Genomic DNA, 22,993 nt, shown 5'->3' with positions numbered 1-22,993 from the left:
TATTGGGCCCTTTACAGAAAAAAAAAAAAATTGCTGGAATCTGTGCTAGATTATCTTAAAGCAGTGCTCTCAAATGTTGAGAAGAAGATGAATCACCTAGGAATCTTGTTAACTTGCAGATCCTGATTCAGTCATTCTGGGATGGAATTTGAGATACTGTGATTCTAACAAACTCCCAGATGATGTGGGTGCTGCTGATCTGTGGTCCACACTTTGAGTAGTAAAGGAGGTAAAGGACCCTTCTACTTTTTAAAGAAAGAAAAGAACACAGCTGATAAACACTACCGCAGCCAGATGACGAAGATCAGTCAACAGTGAATAAATCATGTGGCTAGCATGTACCCTTGCTATGACATTATTAGAACAGCATTGTACCTCTGTGCTGTACCTTGTTGTCTTCCTCCCCAAAACCCATAACCCTGGTCTAATCATGAAAAAAACATCACACAACTTCCCCTGAGAAACATTCTACAAAATGCCTGAGCAGTACTCCTCAAACTGTCAAGGTCGCAAGGAAAGTCTGAGAAATTGTCACAGCCAAAGGAGACATGATGACTAAATATGGTATCCTGGATGGAACAGAAAAAGGGCATTGGGGGGGGCTTCCCTGGTGGCGCAGTGGTTGAGAGTCTGCCTGCCAATGCAGGGGACACGGGTTCAGGCCCTGGTCTTGGGGGATCCCACATGCCGCAGAGCAACTAAGCCCGTGAGCCACAACTACTGAGCCTGCGCATCTGGAGCCTGTGCTCCGCCACAAGAGAGGCCGCGATAGTGAGAGGCCTGTGCACCGCGATGAAGAGTGGTCCCCGCTTGCTGCAACTAGAGAAAGCCCTCGCACAGAAACAAAGACCCCACACAGCCAAAAATAAATAAATAAAAATTAAAAAAAAAAAAGGCATTAGGTAAAAGCTAAGATAATCTGAATAAACTATGGACCTTAATTAACAATAAAGTATTAATATCAGTTCATTAGTTGCAACAAAGTGCCTTACTATTGTAAGATATTAATAATAATAGGGGAAGCTGGGTATGAAGCTTATGGCAACTCTATACTATATTTTCAACTTAAAAAAAACCCTGTTTTTAAAAGATAAAGTTTATTTATAAAACAAAAATAAACAACAAAAATGTAACAAGTTTTACTAAATACTAAAGGACAAATTCTACTACAAATTTCATCAACTGATAATTTCAGCCCTACAAAAACTACTTAAGAATATAGACAAAGAGGAAACATCCTCCAACTCATTTTTTGGGCATAACATACTCTTGATACCAAAACCAATTAAGGATGTTATAAAAAAGAAAACTTACAGTCCAATACCATTCATGAACATTAATATAAAAATATTAAATATTTTATCAAACCAAATTCCACAATTAAAAAGTAAACTATTTTGATCAAATTGGATTTACCCCAAGAATACAAATTTGATTTAACATTAGAAAATAAGATTACATTGCTCACATTATTAACATATAAAAGGAGAAAAACTATATAGGATTATCTAAATAGATACAGAAAAGAGTAGTGGATAAAATTCAATATCCATTTGTGGTTAAAAAAAGGATCTTTAACAACTAATAATAGAAAAAAGAGTTTCCTTAGCCAGATAAATGATATCTTTAAAAAAAACTTGTAGTAAATATTATAACTAATGTGAAAAGTTATTGATCCACTAACTGGATCAATTTCTGGAAAAATATGGACTTTTTTCATCTTTGGTGAACTACATCTGTTCACTATTGGTGTAGTTATACCAGAAAAAGAAAGAAAAGGAATTAGGACTTGGAATGAAACAAAACAGTGTCATTGAAGATGATATAAATGCCTACTGAGAAAATTCAGCAGCTTAAGGATGCATTTTTAGAATAAACAGGAAGTTTTGCCATGTTGTTGATTACCAAAAGAATGTCAGGAGCCAACTGCATTTTTACAGCCAGCAGCAATCAGTTAAAATGTAATTGTAAAAGTTATACCATATAAAACAGTCCTAAATCTATAGGGGTGTGGTTTATATGAATATTTCCATTTGTCAAAAATCAATAAATTCTACACTTCCGTAACCAAACAGGCCCTATAGGGCCTTCCTAGGACAGACACCCGCCCCAATGTCTTCCACCTCCCTCTTGTCTATAGAAAAACTTTGATCTCCTAGGCCTTCCCCGAGTTCCAAAGAATAAATTTAATCAAGAAGTGAGAAAATGCAGAAAGGAAAACAGTCAAGCAAAACAAATAATAATAGTTAAGCCATTAAACAAAGTTAAGGGCCTTTAGTTCCTCCTCAAGGGCTATAGGTAATATTCTGAGCCATGTCCTGTGAGCTGTTTTGCAGATACTGAACGCCCACCAGGTGGAAAAAGTTAACTGTATGATGACCACAGGCACGTAGACCCCAGACCAGCTGGAACCAGAACTGATGACTTTGACTCCCGATTACCTCACCACCCACAAATCAGAACAATGTCCCAAGCTGATCACACACCTCACAACCCCCTCCCTCACCCTGTCTTTAAAAACCTTTCCCTGAAAGCCTTTGAGGATTTGGGGTCTTTTAAGCACTAGCTGCCTGGACTCCTTGCTTGGTGCCCTACAATAAACTCTGTGATTTTCTTCACCACAACCCAGTGTCAGTAAATTGGCTTTACTGCACATGGGCGAGCAGACCCAAGTTTGGTTCTGTAACACTTCTATTTTTGCATTTTGCTGTACATATATTTTACCTCAAAATGAACTTTAAAATATATTTAAAACGTAAAAGTTAAAAAGAGACCATGACTTGTCTTTAAACATTTGGGACACTTGTATTTATAAACAAGTGTTAGTTTGGGGATGCTGAACATCACATTTGTGTGTGAGTGTATGTAGTATTTTATTTGATATTGTTGTTTTTTGAGATTGTGAGCCCTCTTGCTTTATAAGGTCAGGAGTTCCAATCCCACTGGAATTGTCTGACACCTTACCCCCACTCAGCCTGATCCACTGAACAACTGACATGGAGAAACTGCTCACCTGGGCAAGGAGGGGGAATGGGCATTGCTTGAATCGGACTAAACCTCAGACAGGACTGATTGCTACAGGAGATAACATGTTCATCCACAACAATCACCTCTGAAAACCCAGGCATTATTTGCTCACTTCAGTCTTAACTCCCAAATAGAATAGAATGGCTGCCAGCAAGCCTATTAGACACCCTGGTATCTCCAGAATAATGGATGGGCTTTAAAATAAAGGTATTTTAAAGGAGATACTTTTAATCTGAGGATGAAGGCTTAGTTTCATCTCATGCAATATGTCGAAGATGATTCTTTTCCAACTGTGCTTCTAGCTGTTAAGAAAACATTATTTAAGCATATCCTTATTATAGTATTCTACAGTACATTTTTATCAAGTTTAAGATACAATTAAATACAACAAACTGTACTCATTCAAATGATACTATTTGTTATGTTTTGACAAATGTGTAAACCCTGTAACAACCACCACAATCAAGATTCAGAACACTCCCATTATACCCAAAAGTTTCCCTTGTCCTTTGCAATCCCTCCCTGCCTTTAGTCTTGGCCCCATGAGACCACTGATCTCTCTGTCACCATATATTAGTTTGTGTTTTCTAGAATGTCACACAGGTAGAATCAAACAGCATTACTACTGTGTGTCTAGCTTCTTTCTACAGTACATATGAAAATCACAGCTGCCACTGATACCAATTAAACATGTACTGATCAAAACAAGCTAATGAAGATTAATAAAAAGAAAACTGGAAGCCAATTTTAATGAGCAAATTGCAGACCTTTTTTTTTTTTTCTTAATTTATTTGGCTGTGCCTGGTCTTAGTTGCAGCACGAGGGATCTTCGTTGTGGCACACGGCATCTTCGTTGCAGTGTGTGGGATCTTTAGTTGCAGGCATGCGAGATCTAGTTCCCTGACCATGGATCAAACCTGGACCCCCTACATTGGGAACATGGAGTCTAAACTGCTGGACCACCAGGGAAGTCCAGACTTTTAAAAATACATGGACATTTTATCCATAAAATGAGGCTGGTATTAAGCAAACTTACAGATTATGTCTAACCAAAATCTCATGATAGTCAATGTTAGTAACCATATGAACAGTTAGACTTTTCCTTCAGAGGACATAAGGTTCTCTCAGAATTTTGAAGTATTGATTGATTTTTGCAGAGGTGTTACAGTAAAATCTGTTAGAAAAAGTAACAGACTAAAGAAAATGAAACCAGCCACAAGTAAAAATGCAAAATTTGCAAGGGAGAGGAAGAACATAAAGCATAGAAAAGATGAAAACTGCACTATTTTATGTAATTCAAGAAAAGATCAGTCAGAGTTGAAAAGTTACAGAATATTTTTAAGGAAATTACGCTGTATTTTTTTTTCAGATGCCCACCATTATTTCTGCTGGCAGACACAGAAAGGAGAGGACCCCTCTTATTATTTGGGGTTCATTTTTAAATAATAGAAATAAACAGTTTATTTCTAAATAAACAATGGACATTTTCACTGTTTAATATTCACTGTTTAGCACCTGCGATAAGCACAGGAAGAGATTTCCTGTTTCAGAGAGAAATGCACTTTCTCTATACTCAGTTTGCTTTGTGTTTTGCGTATTCTTTTTGTATTTTGATGAGGAAATAACACCCCCTATAATAGGATGTATTGTGGTCTTTGGCTAGAGAAAGTTAAATTCTCAATAAAATATAGACTCTTAATATGTTACCATGCAAACACTGACTCTTTTCTGAGAAATGTTACCAATGCCTCTTTCACATAATGTTTTTATAAAATCTGCTACTTTCAAAAGCTCCCCCCACCTCCATTATTATGAGGTCTGTGCTCCGTCTTACCCCGCTGACCACACACCAGGGCTTGGAGAGGGCTTTGGTTGCACTTGGGTACAAAAGAATGTAATTTTGGTGTTTGAAAGGATGGGGTTTGTGTGCGATCATCAGCCCCTGAGTGCTGCTGACCGCCTGCCCCGCTTCATTCATCCTGTGGTGCACGTCTCATAATGACAAAGCCTTACTTTTAAAGTCTGTGGTCTATTTTTTCTCCCACAACATTTAGATTCCAGGGTAGCCTGGCTGAATTCTTGAAAACTGGAATTGGTGGTTTCCTAAATGTCATTTTTCATTTAGACTAATGCACACATTTTTTTCATATTTTACTATAACTGAAATCGGACTGCATCAGTTTTAATTGATGGTTTCTATTTACCTGTCTATTTATTTATTTGCCAGCCAACGGGTACATATGGTACCTGCCTGCAAATATTTAAAGTAGGTCCTGTCATCTTTACATTGCTCAAGTTCTTTGCATTGTCGGATTACAAATGTTGACTTTAACTGCTCTTTAAAATATCTTCAAAACAGATTAAGCTAGGATTCATCATTTTAAAAGAAGTTATTAAATACCCCCAAAGGCATGGAGATAGAAGAGCAGGATGTAAATTTGATAATAAGTATTCATTATTGGAGGAATTACCACAGTTTCTTATGTATTTACAAAGCAATAGCTAAGTTTATCATTGAACACGAGAGAAAGTTTTATTACTGCCAATTACCTATTACATACCAAGATCAAAGATAAGAAATCATTGTGTTATAGCTTAATTAGAAGTAGTTTTTCCTTAGTGGTGCATAAAATAACAGTGACTTAAAAATTTTTTTTAATTGAAGTATAGTTGAGGTACAGTATTATATGTTACAGGTGTACAATATAGTGATTCACACTTTTTAAAGGACGTATTCCATTTATAGTTATTATAAATTATTGGCTACCTTCTCTGTGTATATATGATATATCTTTGTAGCTTATTTTATACATAATAGTTTGCACTTCTTAATCCCCTACCCCTATATTGCCTTTCCCCTTTGGTGACCACTAATTTGTTCTCTGTACCTGTGAGTCTGCTTCTTTTTTTGTTATATTCACTAGTTTGTTGTACTTTTTAGATTCCACATATAAGTGATATCATATAGTATTTGTCTTTCTCTGACTTATTTCACTTAGCATAATACCTGCCAAGTCCATCCATGTTGTTGAAAATGGCAAAATTTTATTCTTTTTTATGGCTGAGTAGTACTCCATCATAACCACATCTTCTTTACCCATTCATCTGTTGATGGACGCTTAGGTTGTTTCCATATCCTGGCAGTTGTAAATAATGCTGCTATGAACATTGGGATGTGTATGACTTTTATTATTAAAGGCATCTTAGCTATTATAAAATATGGTAATGAAATTACAGCAACTGCACCAGAAGGAAAATGCAACTTTGACGGAGCACTGAGAGGCATAGCTAACAGGTGGCATCTTTACTTTCTTCCAAAAGATAGTGCTGTTACAGCTCTTAGCTCGAGTGATCATATAAGTTATTGTCTAAATTGGGACCCTTTTTAGAGTGGAAGGTGATGCTAGAACAACAGGCATAAACTAGGACTGTCCCAGGGAAATAAGGGCATATGATCTCGTTAACTTGGGCGAGAGATCCTCTCAAAGAAAACTAAATCTAAGTTTACCTCTAAATCTTTGCAGAAACAAGGGCAAGTCTTAAAATATTATATAACAAATGGAACTGAAAACTATAGACATAGCATCTTTAGGCTACTGTACTAAATAAAGTTATAGACTCTGGTATTGGGGAAAAACATTTCTGGGAATTTAAACAGAGTAGGTCATAGAATATTTCAATCATGAGCAAAGTTAAAATAAGTGTCATATGAGCTTTTGTTGTATAGGTCACCCATATCAAGAGCTGAAATCTTTGTACGTGAAAGTCTCACATTTATGTCTAGGAAAACAACCCCAACAATTTACTTTCTTCTTACAGTATTTGTGTGTGTGTTCCTGTGTGTAATTGCTCCAAGTTATCAATGGTTAATGTCAGATTTTACTGCCTTACAACTCTCAACTGGTGCCTCTCAACATTTAGCTTGTATAAGCATCACACGGGGGAGACCTTCAAGATGGAAGAGGAGTAAGACACGGAGATCACCTTCCTCCCCACAAATACATCAAAAGGACATCTACATGTGGAACAACTCCTACATAACACTTACTGAATGCTGGCAGAAGACTTCAGACTTTGGGAACAAAAGGCAAGAAAATTCCCACATACCTGGGTAGGACAAAAGAAAAAAGAAAAAACAGGGCTTCCCTGGTGGCACAGTGGTTGAGAATCTGCCTGCCAATGCAGGGGACACGGGTTCGAGCCCTGGTCTGGGAAGATCCCACATGCCGTGGAGCAACGAGGCCCGTGAGCCACAATTGCTGAGCCTGCACGTCTGGAGCCTGTGCTCCACAACAAGAGAGGCCTCAATAGTGAGAGGCCCATGCACCGCGATGAAGAGTGGCCCCTGCTTGCCGCAACTAGAGAAAGCCCTCGCACAGAAACAAAGACCCAACAGAGCCAAAAATAAATAAATAAATAAATACATTTATAAACAAAAAAAAGAAAAAACAGAAACAAAAGAATAGGGACGGGACCTGCACCTCTGGGAGGGAGCTGTGAAGGAGGAAAGGTTTCCACACACTAGGAAGCCCCTTCACAGGCGGAGATGAGGGGTGGGCGGGGGGGAAGCTTCAGAGCCACGGAGGAGAGTGCAGCAACAGGGGTGCAGAGGACAAAGCAAAGAGATTCCCACACAGAGGATCAGTGCTGACCAACACTCAGCAGCCTGAGAGGCTTGTCTGCTCACCCGCTGGGGCGTATAGGGGCTGGGAGCTGAGGCCCAGGCTTCGGAGGTCAGATCCCAGGGAGAGGACAGGGGTTGGCTGCGTGAACACAGCCTGAGGGGGGCTAGTGCGCCACAGCTAGCTGGGAGGGAGTCTGGGGAAAACTCTGGACCTGTTGGAGAGGCAAGACACCACTGTTTCAGGGTGCATGAGGAGAGGGGATTCCTTCCCTGTGTGCCCACAGAAGGCAGAACACCACCTAAATGAGCTCCAGAGACTGGCGCAAGCCTCGGCTATCAGCTCGGACACCAGAGACAGGCATGAAACGCTAAGGCTGCTGCTGCTGCCACCAAGAATCCTGTGTGCAAGCACAGGTTACTATCCACACACCCCAACCCCGGGAGCCTGTGCAGCTCGCCACTGTGTGGGTCCTGTGATCCAGGGACAACTTCCCCAGGAGGACACACAGCACTCTTCAGGCTATTGCAACATCACACCGGCCTCTGCCACCACAGGCTAGCCCTGCATTCCAATTATAACTACCATACCCCTCCGTCCCCCCAGCATGTGTGAGCCAGAGCCCCCAATCAGCTGCTGCTTTAACCCAGTCCTCTCTGGGCGGGAACAGAGGCCTGAGGGTGACCTACATGCAGAGGCGGGGCCAAAACCAAAGCTGAACCCCAGAAGCAGTGGGAACAAAGAGGAGAAAAGGAAATTTCTCCATGCAGCCTCAGGAGCAGCAGATTAAATCCCCACAATCAACTTGATGTACCCTGCGTCTGTGGAATACCTGAACAGACAACGAATCATCCCAAAATTGAGGCAGTGGACTTTGGGAGCAACTGTAGACGTGGGGTTTGCTGTCTGCGACTGACTTGTTTCTGATTTTTATGTTTATCTTAGTATAGTTTTTAGTGCTTATTATCATTGCTGGATTTGTTTATTGGTTTGGTTGCTCTCTTCTTTTATTTTTATTATTATTACTTAAAAAATTTTTTTTATTTTAATAATTTTGTTAAATTTTTTTATTTTAATAATTAAAAAAAAATTCTTTATTTATCATTATTTTTTCTTTCTTTTTTTCTCCCTTTTCTTCTGAGCCATGTGGCTGACAGGGTCTTGGTGCTCCGGCCTAGTGTCAGGCCTGAGCCTCTGAGGTGAGAGAGCCGAGTTCAGGACATTGGGCCACCAGAGACCTCCTGACCCCACGTGATATCAACTGGTGAGAACAATCCCAGAAATATCTGTCTCAGCACTAAGACCCGGCTCCACCCAACGGCTAGTAAGCTCCAGTTCTGGATGCCCCATGCCAAACAACTAGCAAGACAGGAACACAACCCCACCCATTAGCAGAGAGGCTACCTAAAATCTTAGTAAGTTCGCAGACACCCCAAAACACACCACCGGATGTGGCCCTGCCCACCAGAAAATAAGATCCAGCCCCACCCACCAGAACACAGGCATCAGTCCCCTCTACCAGGAAGCCTACACAACCCAGTGAACCAACCTTACCCACTGGGGGCAGACACCAAAAACAGTGGGAAGTACGAACATGCAGCCTGTGTAAAGGGGACCCCAAACACAGTAAGTTAAACAAAATGAGAAGACAGAGAAATATGCAGCAGATGAAGGACAAAGGTAAAAACCCACAAGACCAGACAAATGAAGAGGAAACAGGCAGTGTACCTGAAAAAGAATTCAGAGTAATGATAGTAAAGATGATCCAAAATCTTGGAAATAGAATGGAGAAAATACAAGAAACATTTAACAAGGACCTAGAAGAACTAAAGAGCAAACGAACAATGATGAACAACACAATAAATGAAATTAAAAATTTTCTAGAAGGAATCAATAGCAGAATAACTGAGGCAGAAGAACAGATAAGTGACCTGGAAGATAAAATAGTGGAAATAACTACCACAGAGCAGAATAAACAAAAAAGAAGGAAAAGAATTGAGGACGGTCTCAGAGACTTCTGGGACAACATTAAACACACCAACATTCGAAGTATAGGGGTCTCAGAAGAAAAAGAGAAAAAAGAAAGGGTCTGAGAAAATATTTGAAGAGACTATTGTTCAAAACTTCCCTAACATGGGAAAGGAAATAGTCAATCAAGTCGAGACTCCCATGCAGGATAAATCCAAGGAAAAACATTCCAAAAAACATATTAATCAAACTATCAAAAATTAAATACAAAGAAAAAATATTAAAAGCAGCAAGGGAAAAGCAACAAATAACATACAAGAGATCCCTCATAGGGTTAACAGCTGATCTTTCAGCAGAAACTCTGCAAGACAGAAGGGAGTGGCAGGACATATTTAAAGTGATGAAAGGGAAAAAACCTACAACCAAGATTACTCTACCCAGCAAGGATCTCATTCAGATTTGATGGAGAAATCAAAAGCTTTACAGACAAGCAAAAGTTAAGAAAATTCACCACCACCAAACCAGCTTTACAACAAATGCTAAAGGAACTTCTCTAGGCAGGAAACACAAGAGAAGGAAAAGACCTACAAAAACAAACCCAAAACAATTGAGAAAATGGTAATAGGAATATACATATCGATAATTACCTTAAATGTAAATGGATTAAATGCTCCAACCAAAAGACATAGACTGGCTGAATAGATACAAAAACAAGACCCGTATATATGCTGTCTACAGGAGACCAACTTCAGACCTAGGGACACATACAGACTGAAAGTGAAGGGATGGAAAAAGATATACCATGCAAATGGAAATCAAAAGAAGGCTGGAGTAGCAATTTTCGTATCAGACAAAATAGACTTTAAAATAAAGACTATTACAAGACACAAAGAAGGACACTACATAATGATCAAGGGGTCAATCCAAGAAGAAGATATAACAATTGTAAATATTTATGCATCCAACATAGGAGCACCTCAATACATAAGGCAAATGCTAACAGCCATAAAAGGGAATATCGACAGTAACACAATAATAGTAGGGGATTTTAACACCCCACTTTCACCTATGGGCAGATCATCCAAAATAGAAATAAATAAGGAAACACAAGCTTTAAATGACACATTAAACAAGATGGACTTAATTGATATTTATAGGACATTCCATCCGAAAACAACAAAATACACTTTCTTCTCAAGTGCTCATGGAACATTCTCCAGGATAGATCATATCTTGGATCGCAAATCAAGCCTTGGAAAATTTAAGAAAATTGAAATTCTATCAAGTATCTTTTCCAACCACAATGCTATGAGGCTAGATAGCGTTAATTACAGGAAAAAAAACTGTAAAAAATAAAACACATGGAGGCTAAACAATACATTATTAAATAACCAAAAGATCACTGAAGAAATCAAAGAGGAAATAAAAAAAATACCTAGAAACAAATGACAATGATAACACAATGACCCAAAACCTATGGGATGCAGCAAAAGCAGTTCTAAGAGGGAAGTTTATAGCAATATAATCCTACCTCAAGAAGCAAGAAAAATCTCAAACAAACAACCTAAACTTATACCTAAAGCAATTAGAGAAAGAAGAACAAAGAAACCCCAAAGTTAGCAGAAGGAAAGACATCATAAAGATCAGATCAGAAATAAATGAAAAAAAAAATGAAGGAAATAATAGCAAAGATTAGTAAAACTAAAAGCTAGTTCTTTGAGAAGATAAAATTGATAAAATATTAGCCAGTCTCATCAAGAAAAGAAAGGAGAAGACTCAAATCAACAGAATTAGAAAATGAAAGTGAAAAAGGAGAAGTAACAACTGACACTGCAGAAATACAAAGGATCATGAGAGATTACTGTAGGCAACTATATGCCAATAAAATGGACAAATTCTTAGAAAAGCACAACATTCTGAGACTGAACCAGGAAGAAATAGAAAATATAAACAGACCAATCACAAGCACTGAAATTGAGACTGTGATTAAAAATCTTCCAACAAACAAAAGCCCAGGACTGGATGGCTTCACAGGAGAATTCTATCAAACATTTAGAGAAGAGCTAACACCTATCCTTCTCAAACTCTTCCACAATATAGCAGAGGGAGGAACACTCCCAAACTCATTCTATGAGGCCACAATCACCCTGATACCAAAAACAGACAAAGATGTCACATAAAAAGAAAACTACAGGCCAATATCACTGATGAACATAGATGCAAAAATCCTCAACAAAATACTAGCAAACAGAATCCAACAGCCCAGGAAAAGGATCATACACCATGATCAAGTGGGATTTATCCCAGGAATGCAAGGATCCTTCAATATATGCAAATCAATCAGTGTGATACACCATATTAACAAATTGAAGGAGAAAAACCATATGATCATCTCAATAGATGCAGAAAAACCTTTCAACAAAATTCAACACCCATTTATGATTAAAAAAACTCTCCAGAAAGTAGGCATAGAGGGAACCTACCTCAACATAATAAAGGCCATAAATGACAAACCCACAGCCAACATCATTCTCAATGGTGAAAAACTGAAACCATTTCCTCTAAGATCAGGAACAAGACAAGGTTGCCCACTCTCACCACTATTATTCAGCATAGTTTTGGAAGTTTTAGCCATAGCAATTATAGAAGAAAAAGAAATAAAAGGAATCCAGACTGGAAAAGAAGAAGTAAAACTGTCACTGTTTGCAGATGACATAATACTACACATATAGAGTCCTATAGATGTTACCAAAAGACTACTAGAGCTAATCAATGAATTTGGTAGAGTAGCAGGATACAAAATTAATGCACAGAAATCTCTTGCATTCCTATACACTAATGATGAAAAATCTGAAAGAGAAATTAAGGAAGCACTCACATTTACCATTGCCACAAAAAGAATAAAATACCTAGGAATAAACCTACCTAAGAAGACAAAACACCTGTATGCAGAAAACTATAAGACAGTGATGAAAGAAATTAAAGATGGTACAAACAGATGGAGAGATATACCATGTTCTTGGATTGGAAGAATCAACATTGTGAAAATGCCTATACTACCCAAAGCAATCTACAGATTCAATGCAATCCCTATCAAAGTACCAATGGCATTTTCCACGGAACTAGAACAAAAAATTTCACAATTTGTATGGAAATGCAAAAGACCCCGAATAGCCAAAGCAATCTTGAGAAAGAAAAACAGAGCTGGAGGAATCAGACTCCCTGACTTCAGACTATACTACACACCTACAGTAATCAAGACAGTATGGTACTGGCACAAAAACAGAAATATAGATCAATGGTACAGGATAGAAAGCCCAGAGATAAACCCACGCACATGTGGTCACCTTATATTTGTTAAAAGAGGCAAGAATATACAATGGAGAAAAGATAGCCTCTTCAATAAGTGGTGCTGGGAAAACTTGACAGCTACATGTAAAAGAATGAAATTGGAACACTCCCTAACACCATACACAAAAATAAACTCAAAATGAATTAAAGGCCTAAATGTAAGGCTAGACACTATAAAACTCTTAGAGGAAAACATAGGAAGAACACTCTTTGATATAAATCACAGCAAGATTCTTTTTGACCCACCTCCTAGAGAAATGGAAATAAAAACAAAAATAAACAAATAGGACCTAATGAAACTTAAAAGCTTTTGCACAGCAAAGAAACCATAAACAAGACAAAAAGACAACCCTCAGAATGGCAGAAAATATTTGCAAATGAAGCAACTGATAAAGGATTAATCTCCAAATATACAAGCAGCTCATGCAGCTCAATATCAAAAAAACAAGCAACCCAATCTAAAAATGGGCAGAAGACCTAAATAGACATTTCTCCAAAGAAGACATACAGATGACCAACAAACACATGAAAGGATGCTCAACATCACTAATCATTAGAGAAATGCAAATCAAAACTACAGTGAGGTATCACTTCACACCGGTCATAATGGGCATCATGAAATAATCTACAAACAATAAATGTTGGAGAGGGTGTGGAGAAAAGGGAACCTCTTACAATGTTGGTGGGAATGTAAATTGATACAGCCACTATGGAGAACAGTATGGAGGTTCCTTAACAAACTAAAAATAGAACTACCCTCTGACCCAGCAATCCCACTACTGGGCATATACCCTGAGAAAACCATAATTCAAAAAGAGACATGTACCATAATGTTCATTGCAGCACTATTTACAATAGCCAGGACATGGAAGCAACCTAAGAGTCCATCAGCAGATGAATGGATAAAGAAGATGTGACACATATATACAATGGAATATTACTCAGCCATAAAAAAAAATGAAATTCAGTTATTTGTAGTGAGGTGGATGGACCTAGAGTCTGTCATAGAGAGTGAAGTCAGAAAGAGAAAAACGAATACTGTATGCTAACACATATATATGGAATCTATAAAAAAAAAGTTTCTGATGAACCTAGGGCAGGACAGGAATAAAGACGCAGACATAGAGAATGGACTTGAGGACATGGGGAGGGGGAAGGGTAAACTGGGAAGAAGTGAAAGAGTAGCATTAACATATATACACTACCAAGTATAAAATAGATAGCTAGTGGGAAGCAGCTGCATCACACAGGGAGATCAGCTCAGTGCTTTTTGACCACCTAGAGGGGTTGGATAGGGAGGGTGGGAGGGAGACGCAAGAGAGAGGGGATATATGGCGATATATGTATACATATAGCTGATTCACTTTGTGGTACAGCAGAAACTAACACAACATTGTAAACCAATTATACTCCAATAAAGATGTTAAAAAAAAAAGAAGAATCACACAGAGGATTTGTTAGTAGACAGGTTCCTTCTCCCATGTCTCATCCTCAGATTCTGATTCAGCAGATCAGGGGTGGGACCTGAGATTCCCATTTTCTAACAAGCTCCTGGGTGGTGCTGATGCTGCTGGTTTACAGACCACTCTTTGAAAAGCACTGCAGACCAGTAATTCTCAATCCTCATGTCTAAGCACTATGCACAGAGATTCTGATTTAATTAGTTTGTGATCAGACCCACTGTTGATGATACTCTTACATCTCTCCAGATGATTCTAATGTGCTGCAAGGATTGAGAAGCGCAGTTCTTTTCTTTCTCACTGCCATTTCAATTTCAATAATTTGAAATATCTGCTATCTCTATTGGATTCTAAGATCTCCAAGGACCAGTACCATGTCTATTGGGTTTCCTTCTTTGTCCCCAGATCCTAGAATAACTGTCTCTAATTTCATAGGTTTCCATTACACATTTGGCCATTACTGACCAGTGTTCCACTTGGTATCTTCATCTACATAGTAAGGATGCCGATGTCTTCACTTCTTTACCTCCATGGATGTAACAGTGATGCTGAAAATGATATCTTTTTAAAATATTTGTATTAGTTAAGTATTAATGTATAACAAGCCACCTCAGAACTCAAGGGCTCAGAACAATAAGCGTCTTTTATTACTCATGAGTTTATACATAAAAGTTCTTGTCACCAATTTCAGTGTGTTTTTTTTCCCCCACACCACCAAGCAATTTTCATACAACAACTGGGTGTCCGACAATTCAACTCAATTCTGGCACCATCTATGTGGAGATACCATCAGATTCCACAGGTTAAGGGCTCAGTCCTACAAGATTGCTCTCCCTTTCAGATGCCAATCAAAAGTCCAGGTTGCTACCTGTGCTTCTAGCTGACTGGCTGTAAATCAGAGGTTCCTACAATCAATCACATGGTTGATTCTCTTGGCAACCAGTCCCCATCCTTAGGTGAGGTCCAAAAGTAATTTCATTCACATAACAAAAGACACCTTCTTTTGCTTTCAACACTTAGGAATTCCAAGGGTTTTAGGAGCTCCCAGAAAAGAAGACAAAAACAAAATACATATTTATTTATTATAAATCACAATATAACAACATGCCAGCAGGTGGTTCTGCTGGCCTTAGATGAGTTCATTCATGCATCTGTGGTCAGCTGGAGGTTGGGAGGCAGCTCTGTTCATCTTGGCTGGGCTCTCTCAGATGTTTGGAGGTCGGCTGGCTCTAGGCTGACTCTAGGCCTTGGCGGAGACTGCTGCCTCTCATCCTCCAAAAGGCTAGCCTGGGCTGGTTCACATGTAGGCTGCCGAAGATTCTAAGAGAGAGAGGGGAAGCATGCAGGACCTTGCTGTGCCACATTCTATTCACAGAAACAAGTCACCAAGCAGTCCAGAGTCAAGGGGAGAGGAAATAGACTCTGCCTCTTGGTGGGAAGAACTTCAGGGTCTTAGTACAAAGGTCTTGGATGCAGGAAAGTCGTGGGTAGGATCAGGAATGCCATCAATCCACCACAGCATCTAAGGCAAAGGCCCCCATGTGGTCGCCTTACATTCCAGCCTTAGAAGAATTGCCAGTAAGTCTAATGACAAAGTGAGCTGATTTGGGCTCATTCCATTTGTTGGCTTAGCTATTTAGTAAATGAAAGGCTCATAGGATTTAATTACAAATGTTTGAAAGCTGAAGAGATGCAAATATCTAAGAAAAATAAATTTTCAGTTGATATTTGTTTTAATTAAGAATAGATTTATGAATTCTCAGTGGGAAACTTGGATCAATGAACATGACAAATGATTCACCACCAAACTTAACAAAGACTATAATATACAAAAGGCTGAAACCTAGGAAATGAAAAGAAAATGTACTCTGAAAGTCACCTTTAGTTAAGGATGCTGACACGTAGTCTAGTTGGTTCCCGTCTTCCTTGTAAATGTCTATAAGCAAGAGGGGATTGCTTAAAAAGGGACCTAAAAAAGGACCTCCAGGCTCCCAAAATAATGATTCTGTGTAAACCCGAGACCAAACCTTGAGTTTCTTTCTCAACTGTCCTGACTGGTATACTTTCTCTGGGAGGCAGAACATCATCTTCCCCTGCTCAGGACCTCCTTTGACTGCCAAGAGTGCTTTTCACCACTGCAAGAGACGTCTGCGTAAGAAATTTAACATCTGTGCTTCTGAAGGATATCGTTTCTGGGATACCCAAGAGCAAACCACGTGGGTTCAAAGGCTCTTCCTTATACAGCAATAAACATTTGATCAACTGGTTTTACAAGACAGATCCCACTCTGCCCCGGGGGTTTCTCATCACTAGGCTCTCTGGCTTCAAGGTAGCCAGGCTTTTCTAAGTTTACCCTGCTTGTCCTAATTACTTACATTTCAACTTGTTTTGTAATTGTTTCCAAGCAATAAAGTGTCATTTATTATTAGTTTTTTAAATCTTCCCTCTACCTACTCCCCTAACCCCGTAAACTACACTCAGCAACGTACACAGAAAGGCAGAGATAAACACAAGGTCAACTTCTAAAAGGCAGAGGGAGGGCTGGTGGTTGTAGTTTTCTCCACTGGAAGGGCCTGAGCATGCCAGCTGGAGTCACCAAAATCCCTTTCCCAAGGAAGCCAGTTCACTTGTTTCCAAAGCCTTGTTTATGTAACTCTTTAAATAGAGCATAACCAAATCACAAGTATTTTGCCATGGGAAAATGTAAAGTCATTAAGCAACTTAAATACCAACCCGCCCTTTTCAAGCAGACAACACAACCATTAAGCAATTAATGCATGTTGAGACATTTCCAATTTTTTGGCACTAATGCCAGTTCAATCATTTGGGGCTGGAGAGCATAGGTGAAACCTATGAGTTACACTTCTTGATGGGAAGCAAAGTATCTTATATGTTTGTTCTTTTTTTAATGGAATTCCAATCTCCCCCCAGGATGCACAGAATGCTAACCTGGTTACAAAACAAGACTGGATACTGTTTGACATTGTCTGACATTTCCAATAGGTGTATGAGTTACATTTGGACTTACACTCTGTTAATTGGGTGTCTTCCCGAGCTTGTGGATTTTAAGCCTTCTAAGTCCTTGGGTTCTGCTGACATATTGGGCTGTGGTTTGTTGTGGGTCCTATGGAATGGAAAACTTCCTCTGCTTCTAGTTCCCGAATAAAAACAGTGACCTGCCTTATTTACTTGTGAGAACATGGGCAGCATTAGTGACAGTGAGACATGTTCTCTTAGTATAATAGTGATAGGATGGACATATGTAGAGATGAAGAATAATGAGGGATTTTTGTGTAATTTGTTCCTTGAAAATGTTAGGCCACTGAAAAATCTCACACTTCTGATTTTTCCATTTGCTCAAAAATCAAGGGTTCCACTTCAGTCACTGACAGGGGAATACTTACTTTGTAGATAAAAATTGTTTTATCCCTATGAGAGGCAAGAATAGACTATTCATCAAAGAACTACTAATCAAGATTTGTCATGGGCTAGGCACTATTCTAAGTGTGGGGATACAGCAATGAATAAGAAGCATGAAGTTCCTGGTCTCTCATGAAGCATGTTCCTGTGAGGAGGAACAGGCTACAAAGAAGTAAACACATAAATAAATAAGAATATGATATAGCAAAAATACCAGGAAGAAAAAAAAAACCACGATAATATGATAGATCTTAGGGGACTATTGTAAACTGGCTTCTCAGGGAGTGCTTTGATGAAGAGTTGACACTTGATTGAGACCCAGATATTCCACAAAATGTCTGGGTGTTGAGCCTTTTAGGCAGAGGGAACATTTAGAGCAAACGTGCAGATTACTTTACTGGTTTGGCACTACCCAGGCAAATACTAGAGAATTATATATAATACTATATAACTTTATAAATATTATATAATTTTTTTAAAGAGGCTATCAGAATGTATTTATATATGGGCCCCTTCAGCCTTGTTATTCCTATTTGAAATCCAAGTTGTTATTTTTTTTTAATATATATATATTTTTTATAAATTTATCCATTCTATCCACTTTATTTTTCGCCGTGTTGGGTCCTCATTGCTGCACTCGGGCTTTCTCTAATTGCGGCGAGCGGGGGCCACTCCTCGTTGCGGTGCGTGGGCCTCTCACTGCGGTGGCTTCTCCTGTTGCGGAGCACGGGCTCTAGGCCTGCCGGCTTCAGTAGTTGTGGCTCGCGGGCTCTAGAGCGCAGGCCCAGCAGCTGTGGCACACGGGCCCAGTCGCTCCGCGGCATGTGGGATCCTCCCGTACCAGGGCTCGAACCCGTGTCCCCTGCATTGGCAGGCGGACTCTCAACCACTGTGCCACCAGGGAAGCCCCCCCTCCCAAGTTGTTATTTTTATGGGTTTTTTTTTAACATTTGGTGAAAGAATTATCATAATGTTTTCTTTCTTTAGAGAGTCCCCTTCACCTGTTTTCCAACTGGGGTCTGTGGGCAAGACTGAGATATTCTGACTTTGAAAACAGAGTGGAAAGAGAAGGAACTCCTACCACAGGAACTGTAAGTCCCATTGCTAATGATAGGTGTATGTCTTAGCTTTTGCTGTGTAACAATCCACTCTAAAATGTAGTGGGTTAAAACATCAAATATTTATTTAGCCCATGAATCTACAGATTTGCTATTTGTACTGTGCTTGGCTCAGTACTTCTTCCGGTCATGATCAGACACATACACCTGTGGTCAGCCACAGTCAGCAGGACAACTCTGATTCTGGAGGTTGGCCGGCTGTTAGCTGAGGCAATGGGGTAACTGGACTATGTGTGTCTTTCGCCATCCAGCAGGCTTATTCTCAGAGGAAGGATTGTGAGAAAGTTTGCAAGGGCTCCTGAAACCTAGGCCCATGATGGGTCCAGTGTCACTTCCTCAGCATTCAAAACATTCAAAACAACTCATAAGACCAGCCTAAATTCAATGGCTGGTGAAATGGATTCCATTTTTGGTCACATTGGAAAGGATATAGGGAGGGGTTAGGAAGTGGCCATATTTTTTTAAACAATCTACCATAGCAGGTAAATGCTAACACTGCAGCCTAGAAATGTTTAAATTTACAGGGGTTGGTAAACATTATTTGTAAAGGACAAGTAGACATTTTTGGCTTTTCAGGTCAGACAGTCTCTGTCACGACTACTCAACTTTGTTGTAGTGCCAAAGCAGCCCCAGAAAATAAGTGAATAAATGGGCATGGCTATGTTACAATAAAACTTTATTAACAAAACAAGCAGGAGGCTGGATATGGCCATGGAGCTATAGTTTGCTGATCCCTTATCGGTTATTGAGGTGAGATAATTTTGCTACAAAAGCTTTAGCCTTCAAACAAATAGCCCGGAATATAGCATGGCTTCCATCAGACACTAACGAACTCAGAGAGGAACAAAGGTGACTCACACATCAGACCACAAGCCATCATATGGATGAGCTTTTGTTCTAGTGGTCGGGGGAAGGGCGTTTCTTCGGCTTTTAATACAGCATTTGTTTACGTAGCTACTTACATAAAGTAAGTAAGTAAGTTTATGTAAGTAAGCTACTTACATAAACTTACATAAACTATCTGTCATTGGTAGTGGTTGTTTGCTGCCTGGATGTAATAATTGCTTATTTCCTTTTGTTTGTTGTGGTTAGTTCACTTTCAAGGAAGAAAGACAAAAATTTCTAAGTAGAACAAAGGCTAAGAGGAAAGAGAAGGGAAACAGTAAAGCAATTAGAGATCCTCAAGGGCAGGAATGGGGCTCTGTCCAGGAAGCCAGTTCTCCAGCTGGAAGTGGCCCCAGGGATCCACACGCTTGTTCTCACCCTTGGGTGCACATTAGAGTCACCTGGGGAGCTTTGCACAATTTTAATATCCAGGCCACACTCCAGGGCAATTAAATCAGACTCACTGTGGGCAGGAGCCAAGCATCAGTACTTTTTAAACCTCCCTATGTAATCCAACATGCAGCCAAGTTTGAGAATCAGGGTTTGACAGTCTTGGCACCTCTTAGTGACTCTGTCTGAGGTCTGGACCATACCACGAATGCATGTCCCCCACTCACCTGAATGCCCCATCTGAGAACTCATCAGCTCTGGGCTTATTCTTCTTGGGAGCTCAATAATACGTAATGACATGATAATCTCTCTGAATTCTGATGCAGCCCCAGGGCCCTGAGCTTCAGTATTTGTCGACTTGAAAGTTCATTTCTCTTTTCAAAATCTCATTTTTCTTTTCAGCATTCAGCTATAAGTTTATCATCTCTACCCAGAGTACTCTCTTTTGGAAAATCAATACTATTTCACCTGAAGTATTCCTTCAGTTGAAGGGGAAAAAATAAATAGCCAGAATTATCTTAAGGCAGACTTTACAAAGAATATATTCAACTTTCTAATAGTTGAAGTCATCCTATACTTAAGTGTCCTCTGGACATGCCACTAACTGAAGTCAATATTTTATTAATCTTCCTGTAAATTGCTCAAAGCAGCATGGCAACCAGCAGCATGGCAACCAGACTAATGGACCAGTTATGGTCCCCCGTTACTTCACTCAAGCGATGGGTAGAAATTTAAGCTAAAAAAAAGTGTGGAGGTCATCTGGTTCCCTGCCTTCTTCCCCTTTCATTAATAAACTAACAATTCAAAAGTTAAGTAGCTTTCCCAACCTAGTAGGAAAACACTTTTCTGATACCTTGCAGGTAAGAGTAGCAAGAGGTTTGTTTTCAGATGGAAGGCTCTACGACGCTTTCAGGAAACAGTCTGCAAGGAGCACAAATAATGTTCTCTCTCCTGTCCTCTCAGCCCCCCTTCCTTTTGCTGCACCCACTGTAGGGACTGTGGTCCTGAATGGCAGTAGCTACTCTTCAGAAGTACCTCACTCCAGTCATCCCTTCAAATCCATCCTCAGGGGATTCTAGTGTTCCAACTTAGTCCCCTAGCTGTCCTTTTTTGCCGAGCTCGTTCTTGCCCCTCATCTGCTTGTTTTGGGATCCGGCATCTCCAGACCCTCACCTTCTCCAGGGCTTCCTCACAGGGGTCACCTGGGACTAACCCATAGGAGAGTATATAACTGGGAGATTTCTCATGGAGCAGGGAGCCCCACTGCTGGAAAAGGACAGCTCTTTCTTACTAATGTTTCTATGGTTGAGTCTTTTCTCTCTCCCATGATGTTTCTCTAAAGCCCTTCAGGTAAAGACATCAGTATCTGGTGGACCAGCAGAGAGACTATCAGGTCAAACATCTGTCCCACAGCTGATTCTGCACCTGGGAAGGAATCCACACCCGGCTCTGACAGCCACCTGAAATGCAGAGCCAGCAAGCCTGAGCTGGAACCTCCCCATTCTTGCTGCTGCCAAATTGTGATGGCCGAAGAACGTCTTACACAAAGGAACTTTGAGAGTTTCTTGTTGCTTTTCCCATTGTCATGCTGCAAATGGATTCTGCCCATCCTAGACTTGTAGAAAAATCGGCTGTAAGGCAAGCCCATCCAGATTCCAGTCAAAGGTATACACCACCTCCAAGAGATGGGGAACAGCCCAACTCTTAAGTTTGGACCAAAATCACATTAGTCAATAATCTTATAACCAATGATAAATAACTACTTAAATACATAGTTATTTTAATGAGTATTCCAGAAGATAGGACCAGATCACCAAATCCATGATTTCAGTAGACGATGGCTTTTCTTTTCTTGTTTAGTATTTAATATTCAAAGTTTTTAACTATACAGAAAAGTAGAGAGGATAATGTAGTGAAAACTCATATACTTATCACCTTGAATTAATACTTTTAAACATTTTATCATATTTGCTTCATCTCTTTTTTTGCTATAGTAAGTTAGAGAAATTTACAGACATGTGACATTTCCCATGCAACCCTCAAATTCAATATAAATTTCTAAAAAGTACATTTTTCTATATGACCACAAAATCATTAAATTACTCAACAAAATTAATAATTTCTTAGCATCATCTCACAATCCAGTCCAATTTCCCCATTTGTTACCATAGTATTTGGGGGGTCCATATTTAGTCAAGTAGAGCACATCTTGGATTGGGATGCTATGAAGGGACAAGTATCTGGTCCATTGTTGGTCTGTGAGGGGAAGAGATTGTGGGGCACCACATTAGTCAGGGAAGACTATGTAGAAGACAATGAGATTTGGGAGGGAAATAAAGGACAGGTAGTTTTCAGGAGAGGTAGTGAGACAGGCTGGGACCTGGGACCTGGAACCCTTTGCTGCAGTGCGTGCATCTAGATAAACATCTCCTTAAGAAACAAACTACAAAGAAACTATATGAGAAAGTGGCATGGACATATACACACTACCAAACGTAAAATAGATAGCTAGTGGGAAGCAGCCGCATAGCACAGGGAGATCAGCTCGGTGCTTTGTGACCACCTAGAGGGGTGGGCTAGGGAGGGTGGGAGGGAGGGAGATGCAAGAGGGAAGAGATATGGGAACATATGTATATGTATAACTGATTCACTTAGTTATAAAGCAGAAACTAACACACCGTTGTAAAGCAATTATACTCTAATAAAGATGTTAAAAAAAAAAAAGAAACTATAAGGGACTAAAAATCACTGT

The 22,993-nt window shown here is 39.6% G+C and overlaps 2 long non-coding RNA genes across 2 annotated transcripts in view; one reads left to right on the top strand and one right to left on the bottom strand.

The window, feature by feature from the left end:
• The window catches only part of LOC309644506, a 169,881-nt gene that overhangs the window by 36,354 nt on the left and 110,534 nt on the right, over nucleotides 1–22,993 (top strand). The window lies entirely within an intron of this gene.
• LOC309644505 lies at nucleotides 15,054–22,303 on the bottom strand. The gene is made up of 2 exons (XR_014254460.1): nucleotides 16,308–22,303; nucleotides 15,054–15,748 (listed from the first exon to the last, which is right to left on the bottom strand). It is a non-coding gene; the product is annotated as an uncharacterized lncRNA (long non-coding RNA).

The sequence above is a fragment of the Balaenoptera physalus genome (assembly GCF_965194825.1).
Source record: "Balaenoptera physalus genome assembly, chromosome: 16".
Lineage (NCBI taxonomy): Eukaryota > Metazoa > Chordata > Mammalia > Artiodactyla > Balaenopteridae > Balaenoptera > Balaenoptera physalus.
This window is presented reverse-complemented; position numbering and strand designations above follow the sequence as displayed.